A 13,418-nucleotide genomic window follows, 5' to 3' on the forward strand; every position below is an offset into this window, starting at 1 on the left:
GTGCGCAATTCTTATCCGATTGGAATGAATTTTTTGCACCAAGTATTTCGTTATGATATCCAACAACTGTGCCAAGTATGGTTGAAATCGGTCCATAATCTGATATAGCTGTCATATAAACTGATCTGGGGATTTGACTTCTTGAGCTTCTGGAGGGCGCAATTCCTATCCGATTTGGCTGAAATTTTGCATGACGTATTTTATTTTTACTTTCATAACCTGATATAGCTGCCATATAAACCGATCTGGGATCTTGACTTCTTGACCCCTAGAGGTCGCAATTATTATTACCGATATGCCTGAAATTTTGTACGATGGATCCTCTCATGACCATCAACAAACGTGTTTATTATGGTCTGAATCGGTCTATAGCCCGATACAGATCCCATATAAATCGTTCTCTCTATTTTACTTCGTGAGCCCCAATGGGCGCAATTCTTATACGAATTGGCTGAAATTTTACACAGGTCTCCAACATATAATTTAATTGTGGTCCGAACCGGACCATATCTTGATATCGTTTTAATAGCAGAGCAACTCTTTTCTTATATCCTTTTTTGCCTAAGAAGAGATGCCGGGAAAAGAACTCGACAAATGCGATCCATGGTGGAGGGTATATAAGATTCGGCCCGGCCGAACTTAGCACGCTTTTACTTGTTTTTGTTTGCTTTAGGTTTTTTCTCTGATGACACAATGTTGATTTTAATTTAGTTTAAATTTATCCCAATCACTTATGTTTATTGGCCTAAAGTGTCAAAGTTGATGTTGTTGGTAGGTAAGTGTTGCTGATTGCGTTGTATGGAATTTAAAAAAATTAAAAATTTATAATTTAAAACTCTCACCACAATAGATATATAGGGTTTGCCAATAAGAGGAATTATTTTGGTATTCAAAGAATAATTACATTTTTTTACCCACCACCGAAGGATGGGGGTATATTCATTTTGTCATTCCGTTTGCAACACATCGAAATATCCATTCCCGACCCTATAAAGTATATATATTCTTGATCAGCGTAAAAATCTAAGACGATCTAGCCATGTCCGTCCGTCTGTCTGTTGAAATCACGCTACAGTCTTTAAAAATAGAGATATTGAGCTGAAATTTTGCACAGATTCTTTTTTTGTCCATAAGCAGGTTAAGTTCGAAGATAGGCTATATCGGACTATATTTTGATATAGCCCCCATATAGACCGATCCGCCGATTTAGGGTCTTAGGCCCCTAAAAGCCACATTTATTTTCCGATTTTGTTGAAATTTGGGACAGTGAGTTGTGTTAGGCCCTTCGACATCCTTTGTTAATTTGGCTCAGATAGGTCCAGATTTGGATATAGGTGCCATATAGACCGATCCTCCTATGTAGGGTCTAAGGCCCATAAAAGCCACATTTATTATCCGATTTCGCTGAAATTTGGGACAGTGAGTTGTCTTAGGCCCTTTGACATGCTTCTTCAATTTGGTCCAGATCGGTTCAGATTTGGATATAGCTGCCATATAGACCGATCCTCCGGTTTAGGGTCTTAGGCCCACAAAAGCCACATTTATTATCCGATTTTGATGAAATTCGGGACAGTGAATTGTGTAAGGCCCATCGACATCCTTCGTTAATTTGGCTCAGATCGGCCCAGATTTGGATATAGCTGCCATATAGATCGATCCTCCGATTTATGGTGTAAGGCCCATAATAGCCACATTCATTATCCGATTTTGCTGAAATTTGGGACAGTGAGATGTGTTGGGCCCTTTAACATATTTCTTAAATTTGGTCCAGATCGGTTTAAATTTGGATATAGCTGCCATATAGGCCGATTTCTTGATTTATGGTTTTGGGCCCATAAAATGCTCATTTATTGCCCGATGTCCCCGATTTGGGACAGTGAGTTAAGTTAAGCCCCTTGACATACTTCTGCAATATCGCACAGATCGGTCCAGATTTGGATATAGCTGCCATATAGACCGATATCTAGGTTTTAGGTTTTGGGGCCATAAAAGACGCATTTATTGTCCGATGTCGCTGAAATTTGAGACAGTGAGTTTGGTTAGGCTCTTCGACGTCCTTCTTCAATTTTGCCCAGATCGGTCCAGATGTGAATATAGCTGCCATATAGACCGATCTCTGGATTTTAGGTTTAGGGCTCATAAAAGAGGCATTTATTGTCCGATTTCGCCGAAATTTGGGACAGTGCTTAGTGTTAGGCTCTTCGACATGTTTATGCAACTTGGCCGAAATCGGTCCAGATTTGGATATAGCTGCCATGTAGACCGATATCTCGATTTAAAGTCTTGGCCCCATAAAAGGCGCATTTATAATCCGATTTCACTGAAATTTGACACAGTGACTTATGTTCGGTTTTTTGACATCCGTGTCGTATATAATTCAGATCGGTATGGGGTATATGAGTATAAGGTATGAAATTTTCACCGAATTTTGATGAAAGGTGGTTTACATATATACCCGAGGTGGTGGGTATCCAAAGTTCTGCCCGGCCGAACTTAACGCCTTTTTACTTGTGAAGATAAATGATCGAATGTTAATTTCATAATTAAGAGGAAAATAAGCCGTTAATAATCCTGGTCATGGTTTTGGTTATTTGGATGCTCTATATCGTCCATAGTCTCATGGTTTTTTTTTATCTATGAGGCCTTGAATCGACGCTGGGCTGTTGGCGTACACCTTATCTGACACGTGGCCCAAAAGGCAGAAGTGCCAGATGTTAAGACGTAAGATGTCGCTGGCCAATTGCGATCTCCCTATCCAGAGATAACACGGGCTGGAAACTTTACCCGCAAAAGAGCAACAGTTTCTTTGATTATTTGACATGTAGCACTATATTGTTCCGATCAATACCATCCAACTACGATCATAAAAAATCATTAATCATCACTCGATAGCCCTATCCATTAAGGAGTTAAGCTTGGCGCTTAAAATTTCGCAGAAATACTTGTCAGAATGGATGAAGAAGCTCCAGAAAAGAAGTATTTTAAAGGCAAACACGGTGGTACACGGAAACCGCGACGACCAAAAGCCCGATGGAAAGATAAAGTGGTGGGAGACACTTCGAAATTTGGTGTCATAGATTTTAGCAAGAGCGCGGAAGATCGATACACTTGGAAAGTTATTCTCCGTTCGACTGGTGGAACAAATGTTCTGCCATAGCCAATTAAAATAAAGTACTTTCAATTTGTGTAGGTCGGTTGGGATTGTAAATGGGCCACAACGGTCCATATTTAGCTATATCTCCCATATAAACTGATCAGCCTATTATACTTCTTTAGGATCTAGAGGGCACAATTCTTACCCGATTTGGCTGAATATTTGCACAGTGCACAGCGACTTTTTTGAGAACTCTAACACACGTGCCAAGTATGGCTTGAATCGGTTAATAGCTGCTAATATAGCTTCCAAGTAAACAGATCTCCCGATTGCAAGTTCTGCTCATCGTGAGGGCGCAGTTCTTGTCTGATTTGGCTGAAACTTTGCACAACTACTACTCCTATGCTAAAAATGGTCTGAATCGGTGTATTAACTGGTAAAGCTCCCATATGAAATCACCTCCTCAGCCTCTAGAGGGAGTAGTTCTCATCCGATTGGGCTAAATTTTGCACAGCGACTAAACATACGTACCAAATGTGGTCTGAATCAGTCCATAACCTGATACAGTTCCCATATAAACAGGTCTTCCAATTTTACTTCTCGAGGAACCAAGGGTCACGATTTTCAACCGATTTCATTGAAATTTTGCACAATGGTATCTAGTGTGGCATACAATATCAAAGGCAAGTACGCCACAAATCGGTTCATAACCTAATATAGCTCCAACAGCGTTTCAATTCTTATCCATTATCTTTTGTTTGCCTATAAAGAAATGCCGTGCAAAGAGCTTACCAAATGCGCTCCATGGGGAAGGTATATAAGATTCGACCGGGTTGAACTTAGCAAGCTTTTACTTGTTCCATATTCGACCCATTGCAATATTAGTAGTCTTAACAGACCAGTTGAACTTTGCGTAACATAATTTGTCTCCTAGTATCATGGAGAAAATCTCCTTCTTTGACAACGGTTTGGAGGATTTTGATGAATTGATGGAGATGTCAGAGAATGAGAGACGTCAGGAGCCTATTGCTCCCGTGAATCAGGCGGCGATTGTGAGATCCCGGTAGAACCGCAGGCTATAGATGTCCCTTTGGTGAATGACGGAGGCTACAAAAATTTCGGAAGAAAATACAAAATCGGCTCAAACGTGTTTGGCATAAAATTTTTTGGATTTTTGAAAACATCCCCTCCGATTTTGTCACACATTTGGATCTATGACATTCGAAAAGCGTTTACATATTGTTCTAATGTTTCGCTGCTATATAGACCGATTTTCCGATAAAGGGTCTAATGCCCATATATGCTTTATTTTTCATCCGATTTCGCTGAAACTTGAAACAGTGAGTAGCTTTAGGCCTCCCGACATCTGACCCAAATATGGTCCATATCGGACTATATTTAGATATAGCTGCCATATAGACCGATCTGCCGATAAAGGGTCTGAAACCCATAAAAGCTTTATTCATTACCCAATTTCGCTGAAATTTTAAACAGAGGGTTATCTTAAGCCTCCTGATATCTGACCTAAATAAGGATCAAACCGGACTATATTTAGGTATAGCTGCCATATAGACCGATCTCCAGATAAAGGGTCTAAAGCCCATAAAAGCTTTATTTTTTGACCGATTTCGCTGAAATTTGAAACAGTAAGTTGTTTTATGCCTCCTAACATAGGACCAAGATATGCTTCATGTCGGACTATATTTAGATATAGCTGTCATATAGACCGATCTGCCGATAAACGGTCTGAAGCCCATAAAAGCTTTATTTATTATTCGATTTCGCTGAAATTTGAAACAGAGGGTTATTTTAAACCTTCTGATAGCTGACCTAAATATGGATCAAATCGAAATGTATTTAGGTATAGCTGCCATATAGACCGATCTTCAGATAATGGGTCTAAAGCCCATAAAAGCTTTATTTTTTTTGCCTATTTCGCTGAAATTGGGTAGTTTCACGCCTCCTAACATAGGACCCAAATGTAGTTCAGATTGGGCAATATTTAGATATAGCTGCAATAAAGATCGAGCTGCCATACAGACCGATATCCCGAGAAAGGGTCTCAAGTGAATAAAACCTTTATATTTTAACCGATTACGCTGAAATTTGAAACAGTAAGTAGTTTGAGGCCACCCGCCATCCGACCCAAATATCGTAAAGATCGGACTGTATTTAGATATAGCTTTCATATTGACCAATGTGCCGATTAAGGATCTGAAGCTCATAGAAGCTTTATTTATCACTCGATTTTGTTGAAATTTGAAATAAAATATTCAACAGTGACTTATATTTATTAGACCACTCAATATTCGTGTCGAATTTGGGTGCATAAGTTATCCAATTTTCATCGGATTGTGACGAAAGGTGGTGGGTGTCCAAAGTTCGGCTCGGCCGTACTTAATGCCTTTTTACTTGTTTTTCTTCATTGACAGACTGGCAATAGCCTCTGCTATCGGCAAATTATCAAACGATACGCTGTTGAAAAATCTCGTTATTCAAGGGCAATGGCAATCAGATTCGGTAAAAACAAAATAGCTTTTATCATTAAGCTAAACATATTCAACTGTGAACAGGTTTCCCTTTGACATCTTCATGCAGGACTTAAAGGACTGAATATGTGTGCATAAACCTAAAGCAAAAATTTTAATTTGGTTTTTATAAAGATCCACATGAGCTCCTCATTGGCATACATTTTTTTGAACAATGCTATTACAATTTGGTAAAATCCTTTCAAAAATATTCTTCCATTCGAAAGCATGGTGGTATTTCTCATAAATTGTTGCCATGACACAATTATGTGAAAAATGTCTGCTTTAGTGGTATGTACTCGGCAAACAACTTTACTAAAATGCAACTGAAAAAGAATAGAAATTCCACAAGATAGCCTTTGTTCCTTTTGCATGCCACCACATTAAGTTACCGTAACCGTGGGTTTCTATTATCTACACAAAGTTACGGTTGTACTTCTATATGGCAGTAACTTTTTTTGGTTTTTCAGCAGAAGAAAAAGAACTGCAAAAATTTGTGCATTTGCAAAATATGCTCAGCCATTTGAATGTCTATTGCCTAGTTTGCATTTGTTGGTGTGAGAAGGTGTAGGCAACGGAATTTTGCATTAAGACAAAAAAGAATTAATTTTTCTGGTAAAATATAAGGAACTGAAAATCATATCTTTCATAGACAAGAAAATCGCTAAAATAGGAAAATTTGTTTTTACTAAACCCAAAGGTCAATGTTGCACATAATTCCTTTGCCTATTCTCTACATTTGAGGTTTTTTTTTGTTGTTGCAACGGACACAGAAAAAGATTGCTAAAAACAAAGTTGGCAGCCATAAAATAGTTGCTGGTAACACAATTTAGTTTATATGAAGTTATTTCTATGTTATATTTGCCTTGTTCCACTTTGCAAGCACATTGTCTAAGGTGCAATGTATGGAAAACATAAACGTAAAGGATAATACCCAAATAGAGTTTTTTTTAAACAGAATTATATGGAAAAATATTTTCAAAAATTAAGTATAGGGATTTTAGTTGTAAGTTGTATGAAATATGAAGGATATGTCCAAATAATATCCTTTAAATTTGCCTTGGAAAAGTTTTCTTTTTTAGGGAGTATACTTAGCTGAACTGTTTTACACTCAAAACCATTGGATGGGGGAGTAATCATTCGATTGTCCAATATGCTTTATTTTGCTAACAGCTGGGCCGGGGCCGCTCCGCTGCGCCTTCTTTTACTTTATATGGAACAAAATTTTCCTTGAAATATTTTTGTTCGACAATCAAAGAGCTTTTAGTGAAATACCATGCTAAATAGTATATCGCTTGACATATAATTTAACAATATAAGTGACTTTATCTGAATCCCATAGGATTTTTATTGGACTACGAATTTTAGGTTTGGATCTAAGGTGAACTTTATTCTTATAATATTTCTTTGAGCCCGATATACTCATGATAACTGATTAAGGGGTGTTTTTGGGGGTGAGGTCCCCCAGACACTTGGCCCAGAAAAAATATCAGCATCATTCTCTTCTCCTAAATAGCACTTTGAGGGGAGTTTACAGGATGAGGAGTCCCCAAACACATGGCCCAAATTGGTTTTCAAAATTTGTTTCCTAATCTCTAATCTCTCTAATGAAAGGTGTTTTCATTTGAGCCACATATTGCCATGGTCGAAAAATTTTTACCCTTTGGGGGGTGTTTCGGGGAAGGGGTGATGCCCTAAATACATGGTCCTACATTTGGATATCAAATTCGTATTCTACTCCCAAATACCTTTGTTTGAGACCCATATTGCGATGGCCAATAAAAAATTTCTGTTTGTGGAGTATTTTGGGAAAATTGGTCCCGAAAGTGGGTATCAATTCTTGCTCTGCCCCCCAATAGCTTTCATTTAAGCCCCACCCTGACATGGTCGATAAATATGCCCGATTTAGGGGTGTTTTGGGAGGTGTGGTGGTCCCCCAATCACTAAGCCCTGATAATATATCAGCAACGTGCTCTATTCTCACCTATTTGAACCCCACATTGCCATTGGCCTCAAAATTGGATATCAAATTCGTTTTCTAATCTCAAATACCATTCACTTAAACCCCTTATTGAAAAGCCAGCAAATATGTCCGATTTGGGGTATGGGCCCTAAAAACTATGTATATCGAGCTCTACTGTCTTCAAGACCCAAATTGTCTTGGTGAGCAAATACGTCCTACTTGGGGTTGTTATAGTGGTGGGACGTCCCCAAGACAGTTGGTCCCGAATGTTGATATCAGATACGTGGTCTACTCCCAAATACCATTCAGTTGAGCTCCATGTTTCCATAGTCGGCAAACATGACCGGTTTGAGGGATGGATAATGGCCATTCAGCGACTTGGCTTTGAAAATTAATATCAGATTCGTGTTCTACTCTAAAATACCTCTTATTTGAGCTTCATATTGCTATGGTCAGCAAAAACATCCTACTTGGATGGTGTTATGGGGGTGGGGTGGCCCCATAGACACTTTACTTGAATACTGATATCAGATTCGTGCTTTATTTCCAAAGAACTTGCATTTGAGCCCCATATTGCTATGGTCGTAAATTTGTCCGATTTTGGGGTGTTTTGGGGGTTGGGATGGTCCCCCAAACACTGGGTCCGACAATTGGGTATCAAATTTGTTTTCTAATCTTAAATACCTTTCATTTGAGTCCCATATTGCCATGGTCAGTAAATAAGTACTGTTTGGGGGGTGTTTTGGGGAAGGGGTGGACCCCCATATTTTACTTGCTAATACCTTTCATTTGAGTCCCATATTGCCATGGTCGGTAAATATGTCCGATTTAGGGGTGTTTTGGGGCTTGGAGTGGTCTCCCTAGCACTTGGTCCGACAATTGGATATCAGATACGTTTTCTTATCCAAAATACCTTTCATTTGAATCCCATATTGTCGTGGTTGGTCTAAATATATGTTTGGTAGGTTTTGGGGTGGGGCGCCCCCCCTAGGAACCCCATCTAAAATTTGGATACCAAATTTTTTGTTTGTAGGTTACTATAAGAGAGCACACAAAATTTCGCTTAAATCGCACTACCCATCTTCGAGATCTGACTTTTAGGAAAATTAGGGTAAGAGGGAGGGTCCGCTCCCCTTTCAGATATCAAAAAATGTAGTACCTTATTTATACCACGGGATCATTATGCACCATCAGCGAAAATTTCAAGAGTATCCGTTCAGCCGTTTCTAAGGCTATGAGGAACACACAAACTAGCATAGAAACATACTTAAAAACAAACACAAATTGATTTTTATACCCACATCGTATGATAGGGGGTATATTCACTTAGTCATTCCGTTTACAGCACATCGGAATATCAATTTCCGATCATACAAAGTATATATATTTTGGATCCTCGTAAAATTCTAAGACGATTTAACGATGTCCGTGTGTCTGTCCGTCCGTCTGTTGTAATAACTCTAGAGCCTTCAAAAATTGAGATATTGAGCTTAAATTTGGCACAGATAGGACTTTTTGGTGCACGCTGGTTAAGTTCTTGAATGGGCCAAATTGAACCATATTTGGATATAGCTGCTATATAGACCGATTTTCCGATAACGAGTCTAATGCCCATAAATGCGTTTTGTTTCATCCGATTTCGCTGAAATTTGAAAGAGTGAGTAGTTTTAGGCCTCCCGACATTTGACCCATAACGGTTTATATCGGACTATATTTGGATATAGCCGTCATTTAGACCGATCTGCCGATAAAGGGTCTGAAGCCCATTAAAGCTTTATTTATTACCCGATTTTGCTGAAATTTAAAACAGAGGGTTATTTTAAGCCTCCTGATATCTGCCTGACATATCGGACTATAGTTAGATATAGCTGCCATATAGCTCGATCTCCAGATCAAGTGTCTAAAGCCCATAAAAGCTTTATTTTTAAACCGATTTCGCTGAAATTTTGAACATTAATCAGATTTATGCCTCCTAACATAGGACCCAAATATGCTTCAGATCTGATTATATTTAGATATAGCTGCCATATAGACCGATCTGCCGATAAAGGGTCTGAAGCCCATAAAAGCTCTATTTATTACCCGATTTCGCTGAAATTTGAAAGAATGGGTAGTCTTAGTTCTCCCGGCATCCGATTATGGGTCTGAAGCTCATTAAAGCTTTATTTTTTACTCGATTTTGTTGAAATTTAAAATAAAAAATTCAATAGTGACTTATATTTATTAGCCCCCTCAATATCCGTGCCGAATTTGGGTGCGTGAGTTATCTAATTTTCACTGGATTTGTGACAAAAGGGGGTTTACATATATACCCGAGGTCGTGGGTATCCAAAGTTCGGCCCGGCCGAACTTAATGCCTTTTTTACTTGTTATAAACAAGAAGAATATGTATATTCACTAACCAGGTGGGTTGCCCATTTCCCCAGATTTTTAAGCATTAGCTGTTGCCACAAAGGCCTTGTCCCCGTTGGTAAGGAAGCGAATAGCAAAGGATTTCTAGGCATTCATATACACCAAATCTTAAGACTTAAGTTACTTGGTTTATCTCATTGAAGTTTCGCCTTTAGAGAGAGTTTCACTGAAATGTTGTCTTTAGAGAAAATTTCATATGTGGTTCAACTGCAATTTGTATCGACAACATGAAATTTTCGCTAAAGACAACATTTCAGTGAAGCCTTCTCTAAAGGCAAAACTTCAATTTCGCTCTCATTTCAGTTCCTCTTGAATCCATTTGCTTTCATTGGAAAACAGTATTCTATTGACCAATTTCCCTATGGTGATTGTAATACTCATCAGCCATTCAGTCACCATTTTGTAACACCTTTAATGACCTCCTTATCTTAACCGAAAACAAACAGGAGTTTTACTACGAAAGACATTAGGATTATCTTTTATGGCATAAAAAAAGACCTCACTTAAAACCATTACATGACCCATAATTACCGTTTCCATGTTTCCATCTCATTTTTGGCTGTTTTCGTTGTATTTTTCGAGATATGAAACAATAAAATGGCATCACAATCTTTTGCACAAGAAATCCCCCCCCCCCCAGTTACCGTTTGGCGGGGGTCAAGAGCTACTAAATCACACCTCTTTAATAAATGTAATTTACGATCACTTGAAACTTTTGCCGTTTCACTTTTAGAGGGATTGTGGGAGATGGAGAAACCAAAATTAAATGCACTTAATGAAATTTATTATCCTGTTTACAACCAAGAACCGAAAGAAAAGGCCAAAAAGGAGTCACCAAGCAAAAGAAGGAAGAACATAAAATTTATTTGAATAAAACCAGGAGAAAATTTTGGAACCCTCCAACTTAAACGTGCTGGAAACAAACTGACTGACTTAGGTCATGATTTATACGTGACTGAAATGTGGGAAACATTTTGGGCTACTAACTTTGCTTCTATCAAAGTAAGTGTCTCATTATCATTGTCATCATCATGTTTTTGAGAGGTAGAAAGACCAAAATGGGAAGAAGACGGGCAAGTAACGGCAGGCGTAAGTAAGTTGTCTACTAGAGACCTCTTGCACCCTATACTTTAGATTGTTATTAATGGTAAGGATTTCGTAATTATACCCTACACCACTACTGTGGTACAGTATAACTTAATGCATTTGCTTGTAACACCCAAAAGAAAGAGCGATAGACCCATCGATAAGTATACCGATCGACTCAGAATCACTTTCTGATTCGATTTAGCTATGTCTATCTGTCTGTCCGTCCGTCCGTCTGTCTGTCCGTCTGTCTGTCCATGTTAATTTGTGTACAAAGTACAGATCACAGTTTTCATCCCATCGTCTTCAAATTTGGTACAGGCATATTTTTCGGTCTAGAGACGAAGTCTTTTGAAATTGGAAAAAATCGGTTCAGACCTGGATATAGCTCCCATATATATGTTCGTCCGATTTTCAGTAATAATTCAATAATCTTGAAATTTGGCAGGAAGGATTTTTTTGCGACTGGCAGGAAGGATTTTTTTGCGACGATTATTGGTGAATTTCATGAAAATCGGTTCAGATTTAGATATATCTCTCACATATATATATAACGCCGGATTTTCAATCCTAAAGCCACTGCAAGCACATTTATTGACCAATCTTGCCAAAATATTGCACAACGCTTTCCTCGATGACTACCACAATATACGTAGAGATTGGTCAAAATCAGTTCAGATTAAGATATACCTCCCACATATATGTTCTTCCGATTTGCAGTTATATTGCAACCAATTTTTTATATTTGTTAACCGATTTTCTCGAAATTTGCGAAGAGGGTCATAAAAGAAGAAACAAAGCAATGTTTTGAAAAAATCTGTTAAGAAATACGCTGACAAAGGCTCTTAAAGTAAAAATCAGGTTGTACATATATATGGGGCTATAACAAGAGCGGTGTCGGGAGTCATAATGGAATCATTTAAGCCGAAATTCGTACGAATCGGTTAATAAATGACGGCATTATTGCAATATTAGTTCAAATCGGACGAACTTATGTATGAGAATTATATCCAAATCTGAGCCAATTTTGACCAAAAACCAAAAGTATTGTGGGAGTTGCAAAAGTAAGCCTTGTGCAAAGTTTTGAGAAGATCTGTTGATTAAGGCCTCTGCAAGGGCACCAGAAGTGAAAATCGGACAATCTTATATATATTTGTGTTTGTTTGTAGGTTTGTATGTTTGTGTGTTCCTTATAGACTCAGAAACGGCTGAACCGATTTTCTTGAAATTTTCACAGATGGTGCATAATGACCCCCGTGGTGAAAATAGGGTACCACATTTTTTGATAACTGAAGGGTGGGCGGACCCTCCCCCTTACCCTAATTTTCAGAAACGTAAGATCTCGGAGATGGGTGGTGCGATTTAAGCGAAATTTTGTGTGCTCTCATATAGTACCCTAAAAAAAAAATTGGTATCCAAATTTCGGATGGGGTACCTAGGGGGGCTGCCCCACCCTAAAACCTACCAAACATATATTTAGACCAATCACGACAATATGGGACTCAAATGAAAGGTATTTAGGATAAAAAAACGTATCTGATATCCAATTGTCGGACCAAGTGCTAGGGGGACCACCCCAACCCCTAAAACACCCCCAAACAGGACTTATTTACTGACCATGGTAATATGAGGCTTAAATAAAAGCTATTTGAGTGTAGATTTAGAATCTGATATCCAAATATGGGACCAAGTGTATGGGCTGCCGCCTCTCCCCTAAAACATCCCACGAAGAGGACAAATTTACGATCATAGCAACATTGGGCTCAAATGAAAGGAGTTTTGGGAGTAAGGCACGAATGTTATATCAATATTCAGGAAAAGTGTCTATGGCCACCCCACCCCCACAACACTACTCAAATATGAAGTATTTGTTGACTTTTGCTATATGAAGTTCAAATAAGAGAGTTTTTAGAGCAGAACACGAATCCGATATATATTTTCAACGCCAACTAACTGAGTGGCCGTCCATCCCCCAAAACATCCCCGACTATGGAAATATGGGGCTTAAATTTAAGGTATGTAGGAGTAGACCTCGTATCTGATATCAACATTAGGGAGGTCCCACCACCACAACAACCCCACATAGGACTTATTTGCTCACCAAAACAAATTGGGTCTTAAAGAGAGTGGAATATTCATATTTTTTAGGGTCAATACCCCAAAACGGACATATTTGCTGACTTTTGCAATAAGGAGTTTAAATGAGATTAGAAACAGAATTTGATATCCAATTTTGAGGGCAATGGCAATATGGGGTTCAAGTAAATTATAAATAGATATATGAGAATTGAGTACGTTGCTGATATATTTTCCGGGCTTAGTGTTTGGGGGACCA

The sequence above is a fragment of the Stomoxys calcitrans genome, chromosome 2 (genome assembly GCF_963082655.1).
Source record: "Stomoxys calcitrans chromosome 2, idStoCalc2.1, whole genome shotgun sequence".
NCBI lineage: Eukaryota > Metazoa > Arthropoda > Insecta > Diptera > Muscidae > Stomoxys > Stomoxys calcitrans.